General features: G+C 47.0%; 1 protein-coding gene across 11 annotated transcripts in view; it reads right to left on the bottom strand.

The window, feature by feature from the left end:
• LOC140408856 (LIM and calponin homology domains-containing protein 1-like) overlaps positions 1–27,941 on the bottom strand; it is a 566,047-nt gene that overhangs the window by 396,924 nt on the left and 141,182 nt on the right. The gene's annotated exons all lie outside the window — the stretch shown is intronic.

The following is a 27,941-nucleotide window of genomic DNA, read 5'->3' as shown; positions in this document are numbered from 1 at the left end:
CGTCATTGCGACACAGGGCGCGCGTAGTTGAAACACCGCTCGAATCTCCTTAGTGGGCCCACCCGCGATACTCCATCTCTGATGGGCCATGTTCCCGACAGCGCGGTGCACATCGACTCTCACAAATCGAGAACCTGGCGTGGTGGCTGCTGAGAGCAAGAAAGAGCGTAAGGACAGTGTCCAACACCGCCTTACTTTGCTGACAGTCATGCCGCTGGCCGGGTACTTCTGCCAGGGCTGGGGGAAAGTAGTTTCAGGGTGACCAGTAGGTGGGCTGTGGGGTCAGGATGGACGGGTACACAACACCATTATTGCAGCTGGCAAGGCAGCCATGCAGCTGCACATGTTGCTGACAGCCCGCTATAAACCTGGTGCACTGGGTCGTATATATGCCCCCCCCCCCCCCCCCCCCCCCGGGCACTCCCTGAGTGCCCTCTGGCCCCAGCCAACCTATCAGCTGTATGGGCGCTCCAGCACAACCTGTCCCATATTTTCGGCTGCGATCAGTGTGTGTCTGGGGTGTTTATAGTTTAAGCACGGCTGCAGGTTGTCAGCCCTGTGAGTGTCCATCGCAGACCTGGCGATTCCTGCACCGTGAGTTTTTCTGGTGTTCCACGCGGCACCGGTGCTAGCCCTCACCTGTAGAGTAATCGGTGCAGGTCTGGCACCGGATTTTTCTGACGTGACACTCCACAGATTCTCCATTTGCGTCAGCACTTATACTCAGAAACGGAGAATGCAGTTAAAAGAGTACCAGACATTATACTATGGAGGATGGCGGGATTTACCTATTGCATTTTATAAGATCTGAGTTGAATGTATAACTTTTCTACAGAAAGATTTAACATTAACCACATGTGTTTCTATGGTGCAAGGAAGGTACAATTATACCATGCATGGAAATGTCAGGCATGCAGTACAGCCATAACGAATAGTCGCATAGAATGATCGATACAATGTGAGACAGATAAATTATGGGATTGTAGCTTCCCAGAATCCCAGATGTAGCTATCATTCTTCACACACTCATGGGACAAAATTCCTCTTTTAACAGAAGCAGGAATTGTCTGTTTTTCTCCACAGCTAATCGTTCAGCAACACAGTCACACTTTATAAAATCACACATTGTAAAGCTGTACATTCCCACAACTGTTAACACCAGATACCCTCACCCCTTACACAGGAGGGATTTCATCCCAAAGTTAAGGATCTCAACCATACCAATGTGAGAAAATTATGCGTTTTTTATTCCAGACCACTCCAGTTTGCCTTTCCAAGGTAGTGAAGTTATGCTAAACCTATATTGAACCTTGGTGAAGCCATATTAAGAGTACTGTGTGTAGTTCTGGCTGCCCTATTGTAAAAGGATAGAGAGGCACTGGAGAAGGTGCAGAGAAGATTTACAAGAATGATACCAGAAATGCGTGTGTGTACATATCAAGAAAGGATTGACAGGCTGGGTCTCTTATCTCTTGAAAAAAAAGGCGGAGGGGTGACCTAATAGATGGCATTACAATTATGAAAGGTTTTCATAGCTTGGATACTGAGAGAATTTTTCCAATTGTGGGGAAGAGGATAATATCAATACCAGATTGTCACCTGGAAATCCAATAGAATGGTGAGCATGTGGAATTCACTACCACAGAGTCGAGGAATGATGGGAAGAGACTTGAGTGGATCATAAACACTGGCATGGACTGGTTGGGCCAAATGGCCTGTTTCTGTCACATATACCCTCTGTATTCCCATGCACTTGGAAATATAGTGGAGAGCTAAAGGATGGTGTAAGAAGATTGAAGTAAGAAGGTAAGAAACTATCTTAAGAAAGGAAGCTCAATTTCAACTAAATTTAAAATTGCATCTAGATATAGAGAGGCAGAAGGATACAGATACTTGCAATAAAAGCATAAGAAGCAGAAATAGGTTCTTCAGTCCTTCGAGCTTGCTTGACCATTCAATAAGAGTAGAACTGCCTTTCTATTTCAACTCCACCTTCCTGTACTAGCCCCATACCTTTGACTCCCTTATTATCTAAAATCTACCAATCTCTTGAATATACTCATTAACTGATCGTCCTTGTCGAGGAGAATACTGAGATTCAGGCTACTAGACTAGAAGGGCTTGAGGTTCATAAGGAGGAGGTGTTAATAATTCTGGAAAGTGTGAAAATAGATAAGTCCCCTGGGCCGGATGGGATTTATCCTAGGATTTTCTGGGAAGCTAGGGAGGAGGTTGCTGAGCCTTTGGCTTTGATCTTTAAGTCATCTTTGTCAACAGGAATAGTGCCAGAAGACTGGAGGATAGCAAATGTTGTCCCCCTTGTTCAAGAAGGGGAGTAGAGACAACCCCGGTAACTATAGACCAGTGAGCCTTACTTCTGTTGTGGGCAAAATCTTGGAAAGGTTTACAAGAGATAGGATGTATAATCATCTGGAAAGGAACAATTTGATTAGAGATAGTCAACACAGTTTTGTGAAGGGTAGGTCGTGCCTCACAAACCTTATTGAGTTATTTGAGAAGGTGACCAAACAGGTGGATGAGGGTAAAGCAGTTGATGTGGTATACATGGATTTCAGTAAAGCATTTGATAAGGTTCCCCATGGTAGGCTACTACAGAAAATACGGAGGCATGGGATTCAGGGTGATTTTGCAGTTTGGATCAGAAATTGGCTAGCTGTAAGAAGACAAAGGTGGTGGTTGATGGGAAATGTTCAGACTGGAGTCCAGTTACTAGTGGTGTACCACAAGGATCTGTTTTGGGGCCACTGCTGTTTGTCATTTTTATAAATGCCTGGAGGAGGGCGTAGAAGGATGGGTGAGTAAATTTGCAGATGACACTAAAGACGGTGGAGTCGTGGACAGTGCGGACGGATGTTACAAGTTACAGAGGGACATAGATAAGCTGCAGCGCTGGGCTGAGTTGGCAAATGGAGTTTAATGCAGAAAAGTGTGAGGTGATTCATTTTGGAAGGTATAACAAGAAGACAGAGTACTGGGCTAATGGTAAGATTCTTGGCAGTGTGGATGAGCAGAGAGATCTCGGTGTCCATGTACATAGATCCCTGAAAGTTGCCACCCAGGTTGAGAGGGTTGTTAAGAAGGCGTACGGTGTGTTAGCTTTTATTGGCAGAGGGATTGAGTTTCGGAGCCATGAGGTCATGTTGCAGCTGTACAACACTCTGGTGCGGCCGCATTTGGAGTATTGCGTGCAATTCTGGTCGCCGCATTATAGGAAGTATGTGGAAGCATTGGAAAGGGTGCAGTGGAGATTTACCAGAATGTTGCCTGGTATGGAGGGAAGAGCTTATGAGGAAAGGCTGAGGGACTCGAGGCTGTTTTCATTAGAGAGAAGAAGGTTAAGAGGTGACTTAATTGAGGCATACAAGATGATCAGAGGATTGGATAGGGTGGACAGTGAAAGCCTTCTTCCTCGGATGGTGATGTCTAGCATGAGGGGACATAGCTTTAAATTGAGGGGAGATAGATATAAGACAGATGTCAGAGGTAGGTTCTTTACTCAGAGAGTAGTAAGGGCGTGGAATGCCCTGCCTGCAACACTCAGGGCAGTCAAATGGTCATTGGATAGACATATGGACGATAAGGGAATAGTGTAGGTGGGCTTTCGAGTAGTTTCACAGGTCGGCGCATCATCGAGGGCCGAAGGGCCTGTACTGCGCTGTAATGTTCTATGTTCTAAGTTGACAAGGTGCCAAGTTTTGAATTTCCTCCTTACAGTTCTCTTTCCTGAACGTCCATCTTTTAGCACACTCATTAAAGCAAACCTCTTTGACCAAGCTTTTGATAATCTGATATAACATCTCAATGTACCTCATGGTGCCATGTTTTGTTTTTTAATGCTCCTGGGACCATTTTTTAATCCTCAAGGTGCTACAAAAATAACTTGTTGCAGTTGTTATTGCATCATAAACTTTCCCATCAGAAAACATTAGGTTCTTATTGATATTGCATCTGGCCATGATAGACTGTACCCACTGGGCATGTGATTATTAGTTGCTGTGGGCATTCTTGGGCTATTTGTGCCCGGGGTGAGTACTGAGACATTGAGAACTGTTGAATGGGGAGCATTCATGAGTCTTGTTCTGATCCAGAGCTGGCCATCCCACACTTCATAGATCCCATCACTTTGCGTCTTCCTCAATCCCTCCCCTTCATTCAAAGACCGACTGACCAGGAGAGAATTTTCTCAATTCTCTCCTGCTCCCATAATTTTAACCAATTAATCCAGAGCATTCACAACTTCTGAAGCTCAGTCCCTCCCAGGGCTCTGAAATCATACCCCAACTCAATGCTTCCGACTTTTCCTGCTGCATGCAACTCACTTCTGGACACACCTCCTTCTCCCCTTGTTCAAGTTCCCTGGTCCTCCAACCACAACTGTACTTCTTCTGGTCTCCATCCAGCCACTTGTGCTTTTAATGTTGGGATCGAATGCTCAGTGCCACCCCACACTCGAGTAAATTAACCTGGCCATTTTAATATATGGTGCACTCCAAATAGCACCTTTAGGAGTAAAAAATGGTCCCAGGATCATTATAAAACCAAAACATGACACAATGTACATTGGGATGTTAGATCAGATGACCAAAAGCTTGGTCAAAGAGATTCACTTTAAGAAGGTCTTAAAGGGCACATTGCTCCCCATTCAAGACAGTAAATCTCCCAACATCATCCCTGTCAAGCCTATTTAAAAGTTTCAATTACATCGCCATTCAATTGTCTAGCTTCAGGAAATACGGAACACTCTCCTCACAGGACAATCCCTTCAATCAGGTTTGGGATCACCAAGGCATTATTTAATTGCAGTAAGGCTGCTTTACTCTTTTATATAATGTAAGATTAAAAAATATAAAATGCTGGAAATGCTCAGCAGGACTCATAGCATTTATGGAAAGAGAAACAGAGTTAAAGGCCTTTCATCAAACCACTTACTTTGTGGGGGCAATTTTGTGCTGGCCTTCGCCGCGAGTGTAAAATCCGGCAAGAGTCAGGAAACGAGATTCTTGCGGCAAGATCTCATTTCCCGATTTTCCCCTCTCCTTGCCTGTGATGTAGCAAAGTTCCTGCCCACAAAGGGTGAGAACCTCATTTACATTTTTAATGTATTAGGATATTATTAACGGGCCTCCCTGCCAGAGGATATCCCTCACCAAATATTCAAACCTCACTAGCGTGACATCACGTGGTTGAGGCTTTCAACAGCTTCAGAGGAACGGCAATCAATCAAAGGTATCCTGCCGGGGGTGCCAAGGTGAGTATACACCCCCCCCCCCCTTCCCCCACCCTCCCCAGAGGCGGGGAGTGGGGAGGGAAACATGCCTCCTGGCATCAGAGGTTGCCAACTTGGGAGTTTCAATCTGTGCCTGTGTACTGCCAGGAGCAGAACCTCTGGGGAGCCCCCAGATAATAATCATCTTTTACTGTCACAAGTGGGCTCAAATTAACACTGGAATGAAGTTACTGTGAAAATCCCCCAGTCGCCACATTCCGGCGCCTATTCGGGTACAGAGGGAGAGTTCAGAATGTCCAAATTATCTAACAGCACGAAAGGGGAGGGGTTAAAGGGCGATGCCAGTGAATGGGGGGCCAGTGGGATTTGCCCATCCAGCATTCTCCAATAGTCAGCTGCCTGATTGTGGACATTTACCTCACAAACTCTGCTTTATCAACATTCATGGATGAGTAACAATATAAATTGAACTTGCACATACACAGATAACAAAACAAATTTGTAACCTGCAGTGCTTTGCTCCATGAAGTACAGAAGGTCCCCTCCACCCATCACAATTTCTGTCCATAATGTTAACTCTAATCTTTAATTGGAATAAAAATCATGAGAAATACATATCTTGATTCCAGATACTTTCTGTAAGCAGTTAACATCAATGTCAATTTGGACAAGTTAAAACTTATTTATTATGTAACTGTTTTAAAATTTAAATAAGGAAGTGGCACAGTCAAAGCAATCAGTATTTTTGCCTTGATAAAATTAATAACATTTTTACTAGGACAAAATATTAGTTCTTACATTGCAGACTGTGTTTTTATTTTCCTAAATATAGAACAAAAGGTACTAACATATTTATAAAAAAACTCAATTCTCTTAATATCGATATGCAAGAAAGCATACTGATCACAATGTCAAAACATGTGCAAAATAAGGAATGATTTTTAAAACAGTCTTCAATTCAGTTCTCCTTCAATGATCTATGGAATATTCTGCACTAGAGGTCAAATTTTAACTGCTGGGCCCTTGATTTGAAATAGATCTCTATAGCTTTGCTATGTTGGACACCTCCCTCCTTTCATTCACTCAGATTGTTAGGTGGGAGTGATCGTGAGAGCGGGCATTGAGAATCACAACCAGAACGTGATCGGAGGTGCAGTGATTGACAGTTTACGATATGTACTGCTCTTCCCTAGATATTTGCACCAATCTATTTCAAGACACACTGCATATAATTCGAGGGATAGTCCTAAATTGTATATGCAAACCAGGGCTGTGCTTTAAAGGTAACCAGATTAGTTAAACTCTAATTCATTCCATTCATTCACAGGATGTGGATGCTGCTGGCAAGGTAAGTATTTATTGTCATCCCTAACTACCCTTGAAAAGATGATGGTGAGCAACCTTTCTGAATACAACAGAGTGCCTTACTAAGTTGAGTCAACCACATTGCTGTAGGTCGAGATAACAGGGAGGCCAGACTGGGTCAGGATGGCAAATTTCCTTTTCTAAATTATATCAGGAAACTAGATGGGTTTTTACAACAACCCATTGGTTACCTGGGCCGAAATTCTCCCCAAACGGTGCAATGTCCGCCGACTGGCGCCCAAAACGGCGCCAATCAGATGGCCATCGCGCCGCCCCAAAGGTGCGGAATGCTCCGCATCTTTGGGGGCCGAGCCCCAACATTGAGGGGCTAGGCCGACGCCGGAGGAATTTCCGCCCCGCCAGCTGGCGGAAACGGCCTTTGGTGCCCTGCCAGCTGGCGCGGAAATGACATGTCGGGGCGGCGCATTCGCGGGAGCGTCAGCGGCTGCTGAAAGTTTCCCGCGCATGCGCAGTGGAGGGAGTCTCTTCCACCTCCGCCATGGTGGAGACCGTGGCGGAGGCGGAAGGGAAAGAGTGCCCCCACGGCACAGGCCCACCCGCGGATCGGTGGGCCCCAATCACGGGCCAGGCCACCATGGGGGCACCCCCCGGGGGTCAGATCGCCCCGCGCCCGCCCCTGGAGCCCGGAGCCCACCCACGCCGCCTTGTCCCGCCGATAAATAGGTACTTTAATTTACGCCGGCGGGACAGGCAATTTATCGGCGGGACTTCGGCCCATCCGGGCCGGAGAATCGAGCAGGGGGGCCCGCCAACCGGCGCGGCCCGATTCCCGCCCCCGCCGAATATCCGGTACCGGAGACTTCGGCAACTGGCGGGGGCGGGATTCACGGCAGCCCCCGGCGATTCTCCAACCCGGCGGGGGGTCGGAGAATGACGCCCCTGGTCACTATACTGATACCAGCCTTTTAATTAATTGAAATTAAATTCCCCAGGTGTCATGATGCAATTTTAACTTCTGTCCCTTGATCATCAGTCCAGGCATTCCCGAATGTTATCAGTGTGTTTCAGGGACTGCATCCTACAATTCTGTATTTTGACAATGTTATAACCTGCCTACTTACCATTGGCTGGGGACTAATGACAATCCCACAATCCTGTGGGAGTATGAGCTTCCCCAATGAGGGGGACGGAGAAACCATTAGTAAACTCCAAGTATAAATAAAGCTGGCCAGTTTAGGAACCAGCAGGAAGGAGTGTGCAGCAAGGGAAGTTGCTGCTGCTGCTGTTACATATATACATGTTATTGTAAATAAATGTTATTACTTTGTATCCTTAAAACTCGTGCTGGATTCTTCGTGGCCCTCACAAAACTGGCGACGAAGGTTAAAGTGAATAGCTGTCTACACAGCTAACGCCACCTCCCTGGATTAGGAGCCTTACGTACCCAGCTGCGCCGGACACCAAAACATTTGATGAACTTGTGGGTATAGTGGGGCAACATTTTAACACAACCCCATCCACGATAGTCCAGCGTTACCGGTTTAATACCGCTGAGAGGACCCCTGGAGAATCCCTTGCCGGTTTTCTAGCCAGGCTACGCAGGATTGCGGAGTACTGTGACTATGGTGAGACCTTGTCAGAAATGTTACGCGACAGTTTGGTTTGCGGTATTAACAATGCGGCCACCCAGAGAAAGTTGTTAGCTGAGCCAACATTGACTTTTCAACAGGCCATTCAAATAGTATTGTCCCGAGAGAGCGCAGAACGAGGAGTGCAGGAGCTACAGGGAATGGAAGTGCATGCCTTGGGGCGCAACCCCTTCCGCCCGAAAACGTCCCCCCGCACTCCTGCGGTACCTTGGGCGAGGCAACGTCCGGACTGACGCCAGTGGCCGTCGGACATTCCTCCCCGAAGGGAGCCTTCTCCAGAACCAATGGATGAGGAGCCATGTCCGTGTCAGACTTGTAGGCGCCGACCCCGTCGCGGACGGCGGTCCTGGGGGCAGCCGTCGTTCCGACCGAAACTGGGACCAGCCCAGGGGCCGTAACTGGGACAAGCCCAGGGGCCGTACCTTCCATGTGGATGAACCTGCGGCGACTACTCCTGAGGACGTGGAGACGGAGGATGACTGCCTGCAGTTGCATTGTGTGGCAGCTCCCCGTGTGGCCCCCATTAAGGTGACAGTACGGGTCAATGGCCACCCGCTTGAGATGGAGTTGGACACTGGCGCAGCGGTCTCCGTGATCGCCCAGAGGACATTCGACCGCATTAATCAGGGTATACAGACCCTTACATTAACCGACTCACAGGCCAGGTTGGCCAGCTACACGGGGGAACCACTGGACATTGCAGGAACTACAATGATCCCTGTTGTTTATGGATGCCAGGAGGGGCGTTTCCTACTTATCGTGGTGCGCGGCCATGGGCCCAGCCTGTTGGGTCGGGATTGGTTGCGCCATTTGCGGTTGCAATGGCAGCACATCCTCCAAACAGTTTCTGAAGGGTTGACTGAGGTGCTAGGATGATACCCAGATGTATTCCAGCCTGGTTTGGGGAAAATAAAAGGGGCCGTAGCCCGTATCCAAGTTGAACCAGGAGCCACGCCGCGCTATTTCCGGGTGCGCCCGGTGCCTTACGCCTTGCTCGAGAAGGTAGAAGGGGAGCTCACTCGTTTGGAGAGTTTGGGTATTATCAGGCCCGTCCGTTTTGCTGACTGGGCAGCACCAATTGTACCTGTAATGAAGCCAGATGCCACAGTTCACTTCTGTGGCGACTATAAACTTACAGTGAATACGGCTTCCCAACTCGACTGATATCCAATGCCTCGCTTAGAGGATCTCTACGCGAAGCTTGCAGGTGGACTCTCGTTCACAAAATTAGATATGAGTCACGCCTACCTTCAGTTGGAGCTGGACCCTGCCTCCCGACCATATGTAACGATTAATACACACCGGGGCCTGTATGAATATACACGGTTGCCCTTTGGAGTATCCTCTGCCTGCGCAATTTTTCAACGTGTTATGGAGGGCATTTTGAGAGGTTTACCACGTGTTGCTGTCTACTTAGATGACGTTTTGATTACAGGGACGTCGGAGCAGGAACATTTGGAAAATCTGGAGGCTGTCCTTAGACGCCTTTCGGAGGCTGGAGTCCGTTTACGTCGCACAAAGTGCGTATTTCAGGCAAAGGAAGTAGTCTACCTAGGTTATCGGGTGGACCGCGAAGGTTTGCACCCCGTCGCAGAGAAGGTGCGTGCAATTCAACAGGCCCCCACCCCGACTGACACTTCGCATCTTCGTTCTTTTCTCGGTCTCGTAAACTATTACGGGAAGTTCCCCCCCAATCTGGCAACTACGCTGGCCCCTTTGCACCTTCTGCTAAAGAAAAATCACACCTGGGTTTGGGGTCAGCCGCAAGAAACCGCTTTCCGGCGGGTAAAGCAACAATTGTCGTCGTCTGGGTTACTAACCCACTATGGTCCTGGAAAGCCTTTGCTCGTCACATGTGATGCATCCCCGTATGGTATTGGGGCCGTCCTGTCCCACAAGATGGAGAACGGGGCCGAGCGACCGATAGCTTTCGCCTCCCGCACATTGACTGCAGCGGAGAAAAAGTACGTGCAGATCGAGAAGGAGGGCCTGGCAGTGGTTTTTGCGGTGAAACGCTTACACCAGTACGTGTATGGCCGCCATTTCACTATCGTGACTGATCATAAGCCTCTGCTGGGACTTTTCAGAGAGGATAAGCCAATACCGCCCATTGCTTCCACACGGATCCAGCGCTGGGCTTTGTTGCTTGCTGCATACGAGTATTCTCTGGAGCACAAACCAGGTACGCAGATAGCAAATGCCGACGCACTGAGCCGATTGCCTTTATCGACCGGCCCCATGTCGACCCCCACGACCGGTGAGGTGGTTGCAACCCTAAATTTTATGGACACCTTGCCTGTCACGGCATCACAGATCCGTGAGTGGACCCAGGCGGAGCCAGTCCTGTCAAAGGTTCGGCACATAGTCCTGTATGGTGGGCAGCACAGACAGCTCCCAGGCAAGTTGCGGGCATTTTCCCCCAAGCTGTCAGAATTCAGCGTGGAAGACGGCATCCTCTTGTGGGGGACGCGTGTGATTGTCCCGGAAAAAGGCCTGGAGCTGATACTAAAAGACTTGCACAATGGGCATCCAGGTGTGACCAAAATGAAAATGTTGGCCCGGAGTTATGTCTGGTGGCCAGGCCTCGACACCGACATTGAGAAGGTGGCCCAAAACTGCTCCATTTGCCGGGAGCATCAGAAGCTTCCGCCGGCTGCGCCCCTACATCACTGGGAATGGCCAGGGCGGCCTTGGGCACGCTTGCATGCAGATTTCGCAGGCCCTTTTCAGGGATCCATGTTCCTTCTACTAATAGACGCCCAGTCTAAATGGCGAGAGGTGCATAAGATGCAGGGAACAACGTCCTGCGCAACAATTGAAAAGATGCGTTTGTCGTTTAGTACGCATGGCCTCCCCGAGGTGCTGGCCACGGATAACGGCACTCCATTCACGAGTGAGGAGTTTGCGAGGTTCACGAAGTTGAACGGCATACGACATATCCGCACTGCCCCTTACCACCCGGCTTCAAATGGGTTGGCAGAGTGCAGACACTCAAAAGAGGCCTAAAGAAGCAGTCTTCCAGATCAATGGACACGAGACTGGCTCGCCTTTTGTTTACGTATAGGACTACCCCCCATGCGGTGACTGGGGTAGCTCCCGCAAAACTCCTAATGGGCCGGAGACTTCGCACCCGCCTTAGTATGGTTTTCCCAGACATTGGCACAAAAGTACGCCGCACACAAGAACAGCAGGGACAGGGATTTTCTCGGCATCGGCCAATTCGGCAGTTTGCGCCCGGTGACCCAGTGTTCGTTCGGAATTTTGCTGGTGGTGCCCAGTGGGTTCCTGGTGTAATCTTTCACCAAACGGGCCCTATATCTTAACAGGTGCAAGCCCAGGGTCGTCTCCAACGCAAACATGTAGACCACGTTCGGTCCAGAAGACTATCCCCTCAAAAGATTCCCCGCCCCCGGAGCTCATTTCTACAGCCGCAGAGACCAGAGACAAGGGAAGGTAGTCCTCACAATCTTCCACTGGTGCCTCACTCGAAGCCTGCGCAGGTTGTTACAGAACCGAATGGAGATAGAGACGCTGACATGACGGAGGCAGCAGACTCTGACTCCGAGATGGAGACACAGGATGCATCAGAGGGGGAATCCTCGGGTCCACGGGCCGTGGATGTACAACCGTTACGCCGTTCATCACGGAAGCGCCGGTCTCCGTCTCGTTACACGCCGCCTGATCCAGCGCCACGTGCAAATGGTGTCCGGCCCGTGGCAAAACGAGTCCGACTCCTTCGCTCGGGTCTTCGGTGGATTCCTTGGACTTTGTGGTGGAGGGATGTTATAACCTGCCTACTTACCATTGGCTGGGGACTAATGACAATCCCACAATCCTGTGGGAGTATGAGCTTCCCCAATGAGGGGGCGGAGAAATCATTAGTAAACTCCTAGTATAAATAAAGCTGGCCAGTTTAGGAACCAGCAGGAAGGAGTGTGCAGCAAGGGAAGTTGCTGCTGCTGTTATATATATATATATATGTTATTGTAAATAAATGTTATTACTTTGTATCCTTAAAACTCGCGCTTGATTCTTCGTGGCCCTCACAAAAGACAACTAAAGAATTTGGAGAGAAATGCATTCCTGTGTAGCGGCACTACATAGACCCAGGGGTTAATTTCCTGGAAGAACTGATTCCCCTGCAGTTCACTACCTGCTGACCCTTGCATGTTTCCTTATTAGCATCACTGAAGAAACCCCAGCAAAGTAATCCAATGCTTGTGAACTGCTGTAAGATGTTCTGAGGATGTGGCAATAAAGAATATACCACATGGACCAAACATGATTCCTTTGTGTTCATAGTGTATGGCTGTTGTGCTCAAGCTTACCCTCCTGTGCAGCCAAATTTTCATTCACAAGAGTAGAAGGATTTGGCATTATGAGCCTCAAGCCTGCTCTGCCATTCACTGAGTTCATTGTTGAACTTTGACCTCAACTTCACCTTCCCATCTTCTCTTTTCCTGAGCTCTCTGTCCCAAAGCAAGTTCTTCCCTCCAGTAAGAACAGTGTTTTTGTGGCATCTTTAGTGCAGTAAAAGATTGGCCCAAGGGCATGGGAGCTGTTTGTTAAATTCAGTAGTAGAGTTACTGCCTGGGTCTCCTGCCCACCATTTTACATAGTTTGAATAGATTCCAAAAAGGTTTCCAAAATTGAACTTGACTAATGTTATGCCGCCTTATGAAAGGGAAGCACAGATCTCTAAACATTTCTGTAAATTTTGTCAAACACGTTCTGGGGGTAGGGGTGAGGGTAGGGGTGGGGTTGATGCTGGTGGAGTGGTTTTCAATTGTCACACAGTCTGGTTTTTAAAAAGTGTTTTATTGGGTTTTCACATCTTATATGTCACAATTTATAAGTTACATATTGTATAATCACGTAAAAATAAAAATAGACTAACCAAAATCGGCACATATAGTTAATCTTTTAATCTTTTTAATCTTTATTAGTGTCACAAGTAGGCTTACATGAACACTGCAATGAAGTTACTGTGAAAAGCGCGTAGTCGCCAAACTCTGGTGCCTGTTCGGGTACACTGTGGGAGAATTCAGAGTGTCCAAATTACCGAACAAGCATGTATTTTGGGACTTGTGGGAGGAAACCGGAGCACCCGGAGGAAACCCGCACAAGCACGGGGAGAACGTGCAGACTCCGCACAGACAGTGACTCAAGCTGGGAATCGAACCTGGGACCCTGGAGCTGTGAAGCAACAATACTAACCACTGTGCTACCATTTACAGGTAATTGTCTTCCCTCCCGTTGTGGCCGTGGTCCCCCTTTAGCTGGCATACATCTGTTATGATCCTCAGTATGGCCAGAGCACATATTTACAGGTGTCTATTTACAGTTTAATATGGGCTTCAGCTAGCCCTCAAACCAGTCCCCTGCGGCTTTGTCCCTTGTCTCTCTCGTTTCTTTGCGTGCCTTCGCTCGCTCTCCCGCACCCCCTCTCCTTTTCCTCTTGTCCCCTGGCTCATTTGTGTCTCCCCCCCCCCTTACTCTATCAGTTGGTGGCTACGAACAGGTCTTGGAACAAGTTGGTGAACGGCTTCCACATCCTGTGGAAACTCTTTTCCGACCCCAGGATGGCAAATTTTATTTTCTCCAACTTGTGAAATTCCGCCAGGTCGGACAGCCAGTCTGCAGCTTTGGTGGTGCCGCCCATCGCCAGCCGAGCAGGATTCTCCAACGGGCTGTCAGGGAGGCAAAGACAAGGACACCGGCCCCACTCCCCACAAAGAGTTCTGGCCGGCCTGAGACCCTGAAGACTGCTACTTTTGCGCATGGCTCCACCCTCACTCCCACAACCCTGGATATGGCCCCAAAGAAGGTCGTCCTGTACCTGGCAAGTCTGGGGCAGGCCCAGAACATGTGGGTGTGGCTGTCCGAGCCTCTCTGGCAACGTCCACATTTGTCTTTAACCTCCGGAAAGAGCCTGCTCATTCGGGTTCTGGTTAGGTGCGCTCTGTGCACCGCCTTTAATTGTGTTAGGCTGAGCCCTGCGTGTGTGGAGGTGGAGTTTGCCCTGTGCAGTGGTTCGATCCCAAGCCCTCCCCCTATTTCTATGCCTATTCTTCCTCCTATTTTTCCCATGTCTCACCCAGGGGGAAGCGTAACTCCTCCAACAGTCACCCATATAGGTCCCCAGTTTTCCTTCCCTCGGTCACCCACATTCAACAGTTCCTCGATTAGCGAATGTCCTGGTATCTGGACACAGTCCGTTTATGATAATTAATGGGGAACCCAGTTACATTAAAACAAACATCATCAACCCAATAGCCATCTGATGTGATTTTCAAGCAAGCTGACAATCAGGCAACCTGAGGAGCAGCCAAAAACAGGTAGAAGTCTCTTTGACTTTGCTGGTCATAATTTCCAATTTTCAGTGTCAAAGAGAAGAGCATGCACCATGCACCATGCACCATGCACAATGCACCATGCACCATGCATACTCTACCATTGATACTCGACCTTGAACAGCCAGGTGAAACAACTGCTAAAATTGTACCTATTATTCTTGTGGAATTCTTGCTCCCCTTAGCTTCACAACAATACCGGGACCTGAGGTCAGCACGGTAGCATGGTGGTTAGCACAATTGCTTCACAGCTCCAGGGTCCCAGGTTCGATTCCCGGCTTGGGTCACTGTCTGTGCGGAGTCTGCACGTTCTCCCCGTGTGTGCGTGGGTTTCCTGCGGGTGCTCTGGTTTCCTCCCACAGTCCAAAGATGTGCAGGTTAGGTGGATTGGCCATGATAAATTGCCCTTAGTGTCCAAAATTGCCCTTATGTGTTGGGTGGGGTTACTGGGTTACGGGGATAGGGTGGAGGTGTGGGCTTGGGTAGAATGCTCTTTCAAAGAGCCGGTGCAGACTCGATGGGCCGAATGGCTTCCTTCTGCACTGTAAATTCTATGATGATTACAGAAAGTCAATGGACTCCCCAGAGAGCCTCCCCCTCCCCATTTACAGTCTTCATCTGGCTTGTTTCTGCTCCGAAACTGCTGGATTTTCCTGTCACTCCACCCCTCCCCCAAAACCCCTGACCTTGTTTGGCAAGCTGCCTGTCAGTGTTTAGTCAGTGCTCAACATCTTGTTGACCCAATGCATGCGCGTCCAAATTTGAAAATGATTCTGACCTCATGCCCAATATGGGCGAATACCGATAAATGCCACTTTACATTCTCTGCAGTTTGCATGGTAAAAGGCACAATAAATAATGAATGATATGCTCATCAATAATGGTTTCAATGCAGGTGGCATAAACATTTCATAACTCTGGAATTACATGACGTGAATATAGTGCAAACAGTGCACGCAATGGGCCAGATTTTGTCAAGGCAATGATGGCCCCAATAATGAGCCAGGTAGCCAGGGACAAAGCCACCTGGTGGTTTGGGGAACTCCCCGCTAGAATTTTCTACCAATCTTGCAGCTACTGAGCTACTGTCAGAGCTCCAGTCCCTTTAAGGGGCAATTGCCACTTACACGAGCTGCTGGCCAATCGGAGTGCCAGCAGCTCAGCGGCATTGCTGGAAGCAGTGGCCATTGCTGGGACTGTACCCGAACAGGTTTCATAGCAAGGACACTGCCCTTACATCAAGGTAAGTGTGGCTGGGAGCCGCTGGGTCACTCAGGCAGGTCCCGGCAACGGCACTGCTACCTCACAGCGCCAGGGACCCGGGTTCAATTCCAGCCTTGGGTGACTGTGTGGAATGCACATTCTCCTCGTGTCTGTGTGGGTTTCCTCCCGGTGATCAGGTTTCCTCCCACAGCCCAAAGATGTGCAGGTTAGATGGATTGGTCATGCTAAGTTGCCCATAGGGTGGGGTTGCAGGAATAGGGTGGGGAATTGTGCCCAGGTAGGGTGGTCTTTCGAAAAATCGTGCAGACCTGATGGGCCAAATGGCCTCCTTCAGCACTGTAGGAATTCTATGGTCCACTTACGTCTGTCCCTACACACACATTGCGCAAATAATACTTAAAGGACTCGGGTCTTCTAATGGTACACGTGCGGGTTGTTACTCTCTTTTTCTATTGTCTGCTCTTTCCTGGGGTGACGTTGCCTCTCAGGGGAATTCCACTGCTGTGGCAATTGTTGCTGCTGATCTGTTGACTTCGTTGGGGAATGGTTGACCTCTGGGAGTGATGGTCATTCAGTTCCTTGTGTGATTTGTGAATTCACATCTTCCTCATTAGCTGTCTGGCAGGAAGGAGCAGCTTCTCTAGTTCCACGTATGTCGATGGTTACGACAGTCAGTTTCACCATGTACATATCTCTAAACAGGTCCCATGTTGCCAAGTAAGTTGATTTTTGTTGAGAGTTTTGAATGTTTGCACTTTGAATGGCTCTCCAATTCTCAGCTCTGGCAATGATTTGGCAGCTTTATTAAAGTGAAACTTGTCTTTCTGTCATTTCACTTTGATTTTATCACTCACTCCTGTTGGTACTTCTGGCTTTGGTGGTATTTTTAGCTTTTGGTAGAGTATTTTGGGTGCATTTGTGACTCCTTTCCATGCCTTCAGAGGGCACATTTTTCCAAACTAAGATTTCCTTGATCAAATCTGTGCTCAATCTACTCAATTTTCTGATTATCCCTTTGGCAATTTGCACAGCTGCCTCAGCCTTTCCATTTGATTGGAGATAACGTGGTGATGTTTTGTAGTGCTGTATTTCTCAATTGCTGACGAAGTGTTTGAATTCTTCACTAGTGAACTGAGGGCCATTGTCATCCATCATAATGTTAGGAATGTCGTGATTGCTGATTTGTGCTTCCTGGCATTCTTCGATCTCATTAGTGGTCATTGATGTCAACTTGTCTAAATCCCAGTCTGTGAATAGTGGTCAAACACTTCTCCAAACATGCCACAGGGGGCTACTCTGTGGGTCACTAAGTGCCTGATTAAGAAGGGCCCTCCACCTTGAGCCTTCAGGGTAGTCACAGATGGTCACGCCACTCAATGGAGGGCCCGCCGCCCACGACTGCTAAAATACCACTGGCGGTGGGAAGAGGTCCTTTGTTGGCTAGTTTAGTGGTACAATTGGTCTCTGGGTATAAGGGACATGCTCCACCTTTCCCGTCATTGGTAAAAAAGGCAGAGGGAAAGTGACGGGCACTCCCTCACCCTTTTGTCCTGAGTTTTCTGAACCCTCTCATGCTGCTCCAGCATGCCCCACCAAATTCAACCCCAAGTATGGATTTATCTATAGATCTTACTGCACTCGATTATTGGAAGACAAGACCATTAAGTATTTCTCACTTGATGTATGGAATTCAAATTCATATGGCTGCTCATAAAAAAAACTGTAGTAAAAATGTATATTCCTTCTGTAGCAATTAGCAAAAAATTAAATTAAGAGGTAGAAATGGGAGAGCAGATCGTTATTTAAAATGATAAATAATCCTCATGTTAACTGTACCAAACTTGTTCAATCCAGCAAATTAAGTGCATGCGTCTTAGGCAGGAAAGCAATTAATAACTTCCAAAGGACAATAAAACTTTAATATGTCAGCTGCAATACTGTGGATGGTTTGATAAATTGGCTGGTAGTTCCGTAGTTTTGACCACTGGGATATAAGTAAGCAGCCACAGGGACGGCAATAAAAATGATTTAAATTGATGAATGATTCAGGAAGTTTTGGCCTAGTTTCTACTAACTGCTGAGGTACATATATTGATGCTGCTCCTTAATATGTCAGTTAGAAATATTCCCATAAAGATATGCTTTCCCTGAAGTATTATAAATAGCTCAGTTGGCTGGACAGCAAGTTCATGATCCGGAGTGTTGTCAACAGCACGGATTTAATTCCCGAACTGGCTGAGCTTATCCATAAAGGCCCTGCCTTCTCAACCTTGCCCCTGGCCTGAGATATGCTGGCTTTCAGGTTAAATCACCACCAGTCAGCTCTCTCTCAAAAGTGGGGAAGTAGCCTATGGTCCTTGGTGAATTGCATAAATATAGAGTAACAAAGGATAAGATGAATTCAACCTTTCCTGAGTAACACTTTTAATACCTATTTGGTCAAAGTAGATAGCAATTTCAGCTTTTGGGCTTTGAGTTCAGAATTTACTTTCCTAGCCATTGCAGTGCTGTGCTGCGTTGTCCATTGGATGGGACATTAAATTAAGGTCAGTTGGCACAACTGGACATTAAAAACACCATTGTATTCGAAAAAGAGAAGGAAATTAATCCCATGTCCTCTCCAAAATCTCTTAGCCAACAAATGAAGAGGAAGTGGTAACAAAAAGTACTAACAACAGCTCACATTTACATACAGGCTTTAAAGGAACATTTTGATAAAAGAAAGAAGATCATAGGTGTCGTGTTAGGTACATTTGTATAACACTGGCTGCAACTGGATGCAGCATAGATCAAAACGATACTCCAGACCTTGAAGTTAGTTCAATCAGGTTTATTGAACTAATAGCACAGTTAGCACAGTTCTCTGTGAGTTCGACTCTCTGCTAACTTAAGTGTGATTACTCTGTCTGACTGAACCAGACTAGCTCTTAGCCACGTGGTGGGGGTGTGAGATTGTAACAACACCCTTGACTGACTCTCTCGATGTTCATCGTGGAAAGAGGCAGAGTGTGAGTGCCTCATGTCTTTTATAGTCAGATCCCACCCCTGAGTGTCCTGCCTGCTTATTGGTCATGACCGTTCTCTGTGTCCATTAGCTGCTTGTCTGTATATCATTATGTGTGTGTCTGCATATCATCACAATAGGGATAATTCACAGTAAGTAATCGTGATGAGGGGTGACTGACAGCTTGGTCAGTAAAACAGGTTTCACAAAGGATTCCAAAGGTGAAGAGTGAAGTGAAAGTGAGGGCTGCACAGAAAGCCAGAATCATGTCTGGTGGGTGAGGGGATTAAAGGGAGCAGAAGTTTGCAGAGGAATAAGCACACACAGACTTTAAGAGAAGGAAAAAGGAAAAACTAAATGAGATAATGATTTGGAATAAGAGACCATTCAACACTGACTGCTTTTAACACTGCAAAGGTAGAGGCCTGGATATCCACAGGGGCAGGTCCTGTTTGGTGGGGGGGGGGGGGGGGTTCTGACAGAGGTTTGGATAGGAAACTCAGAAGGTTTCCCCTCATATTGTGGAGTTCAATCTTCAATCACAGTGGTTGGATCCAATTCCTAACCCTTTGTCGGGGAATGGGGAAGGGTCTGATCGCAAAGGGAAGTTCCAATCCCTGACTCTGGAGGGGGGATCCTTGTATCAGGGGACTTTTGTGGTGAGGGGGAGCTGTTCACCTTTTCCCCAACGATGCCCACAGCTCCTTTCAGCTATCAGGATTCCCAAGATCAAGGAAACCTAGCCACCCACAGCAAAATCTGCGAAGATGCTGCCAGCCTTATTAAGATTCTTAAATTGCCAATCTGCCTCTGACAGCAGGTTTGTTGCTGACTGATGTCCCACCTCCGTTATCTCAGAGGGGGGCAGGTTAGAGTCGGCTTTTACTCTTTAAAAACGTTAACATCTGATCTGACCCCAAGGCGTTCACTTTTGGGTGTTCAAATTTATCCAATCAACAGGGAATAGAGGAAGTAGAACAGCTTACTCTGTAAATCAGAAATTTCAGAGTACCACTGACCAAGTGCACATTGATAAAAGAAAGAAAGAAAAGATTGCAATGGCTGAAAGCCAAGAATGAGAGATGGATGATGTACCTTTTTTTTAAATGTGTCCAACAGAATAAAGGTTTCATTCAATGATAGCAAGGAAGATGACCACAGGATTACTGCATGCGTGAATCCATTCACAATACTACCGTGTGAAATTACTTCCTGGACTCTTTGTGCTGTGTGTCCAGCTAGAGCTTTCTGCAGAAAGTCTTATGAAGGTGACTGCACAAATGTTCAGTACCATTCACGATTCTTCGGCTATTGAAACAGTCTGTGTCCATATGCAGCAGACCTAGACAACAGTTAGGCTTGGACTGAAAAATGGCAAGATACATTTGCACCACATAAATACCAGGCAATGGCCATCATTCCCCATTATAACAAATAGATTCCCCTTGATATTCAGTTACATTACAATCGCTGTATTCCCCATTATCGACATTGTGGTGGTTAGCATTGACCAGAAACTGAACTGGACTAGCTGTATAAATACTATGGCAACAAGAGCAGGTCACAGGTTGGGAATTCTGTGGCAAGTAACTCCCCTCCTGGCTCCCCAAAGCCTGTCCACCATCTACAAGTCAGGAATGTGATGGAATTCTCTACATTACCTGGATGAGTGTGGCTCCAACAACAAGAAGCTCAGCACGATTCAGAACAAAGCAGTTCACTTGATCTACACCCCATACACCAACTTAAACCATCACCAACTTAAACCAACACACAGTGGCAGTCGTATGTACCATCAACAGGATGCGCTGCAGCAACTCACCAAGGCTCCTCCAACAGCACCATCCAAACCAGTGACCTCAGCCACCTAAAAGAACAAGGGCATCAGATGCATGGGAACAAAATCACCTGCAAGTTTCCCTCTAAGATACACCATCCTGACTTGGAGCTATATCGTCATTCTTTCATTGTTGCTGGGTTAAAATCTAGAATTCCCTCCCCACCAATACTGTGGGTATAACTGCAGCAGATGGACTGCAACAACTCAAGAAGGCAGCTCAACACCACCTTCACAATGGCAATTAGTCAAAACCAGCTCTGCTCTATGCGACATGTCATTTGTATGCCTGTCACCAGACTCCCGAAGAGACTACAGAACGAGAATTGGACTTATATCCATCTAATAATCTATCAAATTGGAGTGGAAGATAGTCATCCCTGACCCCTAGGGTCAGCCTAAGAAGATCCAATTGAAGTCCCCCATCTAAGTCCTGTGCAGAAGAATTCATGAAAGACCTCGCCCTCCAATGAGCTAGCTGGCACCTTACACTCATTACTTGTACCTCATCAAGTGCAGATTCCACCTCTAATCTACCTCTATGACAGTAACTGAGCTCATAGCTTCTTTTTTATTTGTTCATGGGAAGTGGGCCTTTCTGGCTAGACAGCATTGATTGCCTATCCCTAATTGCCCTTGAGAAGGTGGTGATGAGTTGCCTTCCTGAACCGCTGCAGACCACATGGTGTAGATACATTCACAGTGCTGTTAGGGAGGGAGTTCCAGGATTTTGATCCAGCAATTGCGAAGGAACAGTGATAAAGTTCTAAGTCAAGTTACTGATGTTCTCAAGTATCTGCTGCCCTTATCCTTCTGGACAGTAGAGGTCTTGCCTTTGGAAGATGCTGTTAAAGGAGCCTTTAAGAGTTTCTGCAGTGCATCTTGTAAATGGCTTACGCTGCTGCTACTTTGTGCCAGCGGTGGAGTAAATCAATGTTTAAGGTGGTAGATAGGATTCCAATCAAGAAGGCTGCTTTATCCTGGATAATGGTGAGTTTTTTGAGTATAGTTGGAGCTGCAAGTGGAGAGTGTTCTCGCACACTCCTGACTTGTGACTTGTAGATGGTGAACAGACTTTGGGGAGTTTCCATCTCGGACTGAGCTGATGGATCTCCAACAACTCCAACAAATTTCCTTTGTGCCAGGTATGATTACAGCCAGCAGATACTTATCATCAGGCAGCACAGTAGCATAGTGGTTAGCACTATGGCTTCCCAGGTTTGATTCCCGGCTTGGGTCACTGTCTGTGCGGAGTCTGCACGTTCTCCCCGTGTCTGTGTGGGTTTCCTCCGGGTGCTCCGGTTTCCTCCTACTGGTCCCGAAAGACGTGCTGTTAGGTAGTTTGGGCATTCTGAATTCTCCCTCTGAGTACCCGAACAGGCGCCGGAATGTGGTGACTAGGCTTTTCACAGCAACTTCATTGCAGTGTTAATGTAAGCCTATTTGTGACAATAAAGATTATTATTATTATTATCAGTTTTGCTTCCACTGTTTGGCACACAAGTAGTCCTGTGTTGTAGCTTCGCAAGGTTGATACCTCATTTTTGGGATAACTGGTGCTGCTCCTGGCATGCCCTCCTGCACTCCTCATCGAATCAGGGTTAATCCCCCTGCTTGATGGTAATGGTAGAGTCGATCTGGACCATAAGGTTACAGATTGCAGTTGTATACAATTCTGCTACTTCTGATGGCCCACTGCACCTCATGGATGCTCAGTTTTGGGTTTCTCAAGCTGTTTGAAATCTATACCATTTGGCACGGTAGTTGTGCCACACAACATGATGGAGGGTGTCCTCAATGTGAAGACAAGACTTTGTTGCCACAAGGACTTTGTAGCAGAGACTCCTACTAATTCTGTCATGTACAGAAGCATCTGTGACAGATAGATTGGGCCAGGTCAAAGCCTAGTAGGTTTTCCCTCTTGTTGGGTCCCTCACCACCTAATGAAGATTCAGTCTAACAGCTATGTGCTTTAGGACTCAGCCAACTCGTTCAAAAGTAGTGTTTTCTTCCCATGTTTTAACTGATGCCATGAGACTTCATTGGGTCTAGATTTTATGCTGAGAACTCCCGGGTGACTCCCTCATTATTGTATACCGCCGTGCCGCCACCTCTGCTGGGTCTGTGCTGCCATGGGAAAAACCCAGGCATGGCGATTGTGATGCCAAGACATTATCTGTAAGTATGATTCCGTAAGTCAGTCTATTGCTTGTCTAGTCTCTGGGACAGCTCTCTCAATTTTGACACAAGCACCCGGATGTTAGTGTGGAGAAGCTTGCAAAGTCAACAAGGTAGTTATCGTTTCTGATGCCTTGGTTGATGGTAGTCTGTCCGATTTCATTGCTTTTAGACTTCCCAGTGGTTTTGATGCAACTGAGTAGCTTGCTATGACATTTCAGAGGACATTTAAGAGTCAACCACATTGCTGTGGGTCTGGAGTCCTGCGTAGGCCACACCAGATATGGACAACAGACTTACTTCCCCAAAGGGCATTAGCACACCTTTTTACAACAATTAACAGCGGTTTTGCGGTCTCCATTCAATTAGCTAATATTTCCAGATTTGATTGAATGGAATGTAACATTCCACCAGCTGCCGTGGTGGGATTTGAACCCATAATGTGACTCTAGTAACATTACCACTATGTCACCTCCCCTTACTCGCTGTGAGTAAACAAAGGAATGACAGTGTTTCTTCATCATCATTTACACTTGTTGCTCTTTCACCACTGCCTAGCAAGGTTGCAGTTCTTAGGTATCAGAAAGTTATTTTCCTCAATGAAAAATATTGTGGGGATGCATGTAGATTGGTGGAGCTTGGGGCTAACTGAGTAGTTCTTGCAGAGAGCCAGCATGGACATGACAGGCCAAATGACCCCCTTCACCACTGTAATCTTGCTATAATTCTATTCAATGAAAGGAGAAAGGCACAAGTGTAGGATTATGGTGAGAGGAAATGCAAGCTGCTTACACTATCTATTGCATCCATATCAGAAGCGACTGTGGGTTGAGGAGAAAGTAGGATGTGGGAAAGATTCATTGCCATTTTGGACTTGCAATCTGTGCGATCTAGATTTATTCTGTAGCTATTTGGAAACTCACATAGGTAAACCAGGAATAGTGGACAATAAGCAAAGTTAAAAATTGAAATGATTCCAATCACTCTGTGTTCACATGGTGGTTCAACAACACCATTAAATGACTGATATGCTTTTTGAACTAGACAGATCAAATACTATGAATTCAATAAACTTCACTGAAACACTTGATCTGGAACACATTTAAATTCTGCACCAACAATCAACATGCTGCTGTTTAAGTTGCAATTTAAGACATAGATGCTGTTTGATGACTGAATTAGCCTAAGCCCTCCCAAAAGTGTTAACACTCATTGAAATAGTTTATGAGTTCTAGGTCACATCCTTCATAAGATAATGTTTCACTCAAAGACCAATCATTCAAAAACAGGATGCAAGCTATTATCTGCCCAAGAAGCAAAGCCCCAAAACACAGGCTGAGTAGGTTTTTGATCTTAATATATGCAGAAGAATGGATGCTATAGCTTTTGAGGTTTATAGCTTCCTGCTTAAGGTTTCCTTACATATACACTAGTATTTGGGCACAACTGGTACAAATGATGAATGACTCAGTCAAAATTGAAATAAGGGCATTAGATCTGTCAACATAAAAGGTATCTGCATATTTCAAATTCGTACAAATTACCAGCCTTCAAAAATGTATTATATGACCTGCCAACCATGTCTGGATACCGACCCTTGGTCAAGTGGTCTGAACCTGGAGAACAACCAATGACAGGGTGGGATCATAGCCAAGCCTGATCTTTTCATGCACATTTCAACACTTTTCACCAATAATCAATAATGATCAAGAAAACATTCTGGCTTTTTCCCCCGTTCCTACCTTAGACGTGCAGAGGAAAATTATAAAACTTTAGGAACACCCACCTAGGCTTCCTCTTCCTATTCCGAACCGAAAGACCTTTCCTGGCTGATCTCCCTGCCAGCCACTTTCCTGAGCACCGTGGGTAATGCTCCTGTGGTAGCCTTATGTCGCCCGGTATTCTGATCCCACCCACAAGCCAGCAGTCGGTTTTCAATGGGAAACTGATGGAACCTACCCAGCTGTGGTGTGAGAGTTAAAATATCTCAGGCCTTACAGTGCTGAGCTCGGGACAGTAGGACCTACCTAGGCCCACTCCCACATGAGAGTTAAAATTTTGGCTAAGTGTTCTGTTCTTTGAAATTCATTTTATTTAATAAGACAATTCTCGGTTTAGATTTTAAGAAGCAGCAATCCTGCTGCAATGCTTTTATTGCATGGAAAATGGCCCCCTTTTTGGCCACCATGAGCAAATTCCTGATACGTGTTTCTGTCACATAAAAACTTTGCTCCAGAAGCATGTACAACGTACCCTGATATGCATGTGATATTGTCAACCCATGCTCTAACACAGAAGTAATCTTTCACACATATGCAGACTCCCATAAGTGTTACAACTTGTAGAAACTTTTTGAAGTAAATGCACAACATTTTTGAGATTCAGTTTATTTGTATACACCAACTCAGATTTTCTCACATCTGCTATTACTGAAGGTGTAATTTAATACTTTTACAAAAGTAGGTCAGACTGGTGCCTGTAAATAATAAAATGTAGCTTCCGGCTTAATCAGATACCTGAGCAGCCATTTCCAATTCTGTGCCACGCACACCTCCAACATAAATTACAGTTCTGGCCTTTCAAACTCTAAAACAAATGTTAAAAATTCATTAACAGAATGTGGGCGTCGCTGGCTGGGCCAGCATTTATTGCCCACCCCTAGTTGCCCTTCAGAAAGTGATGGTGAGTTCCCTTCTTGAACCGCAGCAGTCTCTGAGGTGTAGGTACACCCACAGTGCTGTTAGGGAGGGTGTTCCAGGATTTTGGCCCATTGACAGTGAAGGAATGATGATATATTTCCAAGAGGGTGGTGACTGACTTGAAGGGGAACCTCCAGGTGGTGGGGTTTCCAGGCATCTGCTGCTCTTGTCTTTCTAAATGGTAGTGGTCCTGGGTTTGGAAGGTGCTGTCTAAGGAACCTTGGTGAGTTACTGCAGTGCATCTTGTAGATGGTACACAAGGCTGCCACTGTTCATCGGTGGTGGAGGGATTCAATGTTTGTGGAAGGATTAGCAATCAAGCAGGCTGCTTTGTCCTGGATGGTGTTGAGCTGGGCTGTTGGAGCTGCACTCATCCAGGCAAGTGGAGAGTATTCCATTACACTCCTGACTTCTGCCTTGTTGATGGTGAACAGGCTTTGGGGGATCAGGAGGTGAGTTAGTCGACTTAGGATTCCTAGCCTTTGACCTGCTCTGGTAGTCACAGTATTAATATGGCTCGTCCAGTTCAGTTTCTGATAAATGGTAACCCCTAGGACATTGATTGTGGGGGATTCAGAGATGGTAAGTCCATTGAATGTCAAGGGGTGATCATTAGATCCTCTCTTGTAGGAGAAGGTCATTGCTTGCCACTTGTGCGACGTGAATGTTACTTGCCATTTGTTAGCCTAAACTGGATGATATCCAGCAGTAATTCAAGACTGCATTAAAGAGAAAACATCTAATTTAATGCCAATTCCATTCATTCACTGTTGGTATACTACCATTGGGTCACTCATTTTTTAAGGGGTTATATATTCTGAACCCTTATGGCCTTCATAAAGCAATTTCTGCTTCTTCACAACACTAACCTCTGGAATAACTTTACATAACGTGTCGCTGCCTAAACCCTTACAAAAGTGGTTTGGGATCCACTTGGGTTAGGCTTTGGATGGCAATTAACTCACGTGTGATGTCAGTCATAATATAAAAAGTGCAAACAGGTGGGTGATTCTCCTCTCCCACTCACTGAAATCAGGAATCGTGATTGGGCGGAGAATCCCATGCTGGCCCAAAAACAGGATTGGCGGTGGGCAGCAGGTCCGTCTCAAGTCTCTGGTCAAAATGCGAAATTCTTTCTGCTGTTAGACATGAGGAACTGAAAGCACATAGTGTTTTTGAAGTGGCCAACAGCTGTCAATCAGAACAAGCATGTTTATAAACATCGGGGTTAGATTCAATGTGGGGGGGGGGGCATACTTCAGATGCATTCAAGCATGAAGGAAAAGATAAACAAACAAATGACTTGTCTGCTGTGTTTAAACCATTAAGCTGTCAATCAAAGGCTAGTTAAAGGTGCTGCACTGTGAAGTTAAATTAATACAAAGCAGTTCAAAGGATCTCATGGGATTTCAAAACTATCTTGGAAGGCTCAATGACTTCAAAATGTTGCAATGTTAAAAGCATGGGGCTGGACTTCCGGTTGCAGTTATGCCTTGGTAGGTCGCACGGTCGGCAGCTCCCACCGATAACGGACTTTTGGGCCCTTTTAAGGAGCTCCAGCGGCATTTGGACGACGACTCACGGTGTGGGAAGGAAACAGTGAGGGTCCCCCAGCACTGTATGGAGTGGACCAGGAGCAGAGCGATAGAAAAGTGGCTTTAGAGAAGAGAGGAGAACGGGTGCGAAAAAACAAGATGGCGGCGGGCGGGGATCAGGCAGGGTGGGCCCGTGGTCTCGGGAGCAGCAGGAGTTTTTGAGAAGCTGCTTTGCGGACTTAAAGGCAGAGATATTGGCCCCTATGAAGGCGTTGATCGATAGGTTGGTGGAGACCCAGAAGATGCAGGGGACAGCGATTAAGGAGGTGCAGCAGAAGGCCTCTGAGAATGAGGACGAGATTCTGGGCCTGGCGGTCAGAGTGGAAGCGCACGAGGCGCTGCACAAAAAATGGCAGGAGAATCTGGACGACCTGGAGAATAGGTCGAGGAGGCAGAACCTGCGGAATCTGGGTCTCCCTGAAGACTTGGAGGGGTCGGATGCTGGGGCGTATGTGGCCACGATGCTGAGTACGCTGATGGGCGCCGGGGCCTTCCCGAGGCCCCAGGAGCTGGATGGGGCGCACAGAGTCCTGGCCAGGAGGCCAAGGGCGAACAAGCCACCGAGGACTATGGTGGTAAGGTTCCACCGCTTCACCGACAGGGAGAGTGTCCTGCGATGGGCGAAGAAGGAGCAGAGCAGCAGATGGGAGAACACCGAGATCCGGATTTATCAGGACTGGAGTGCAGAGCTGGCCAAGAAGCAGGTAGGATTCAATCGGGCCAAGGCGGTCCTCGACGGGAAGGGGGTGAAGTTCGGGCTGTTACAGCCGGCGAGGCTGTGGGCCACATACCAGGACCGACACCACTATTTTGATGCGCCGGATGAGG

The sequence above is a fragment of the Scyliorhinus torazame genome, chromosome 3 (genome assembly GCF_047496885.1).
Source record: "Scyliorhinus torazame isolate Kashiwa2021f chromosome 3, sScyTor2.1, whole genome shotgun sequence".
Classification (NCBI taxonomy): domain Eukaryota; kingdom Metazoa; phylum Chordata; class Chondrichthyes; order Carcharhiniformes; family Scyliorhinidae; genus Scyliorhinus; species Scyliorhinus torazame.
Note: the sequence above shows the minus strand (reverse complement) of the source record. Positions and strands in the feature narration are given on the sequence as shown.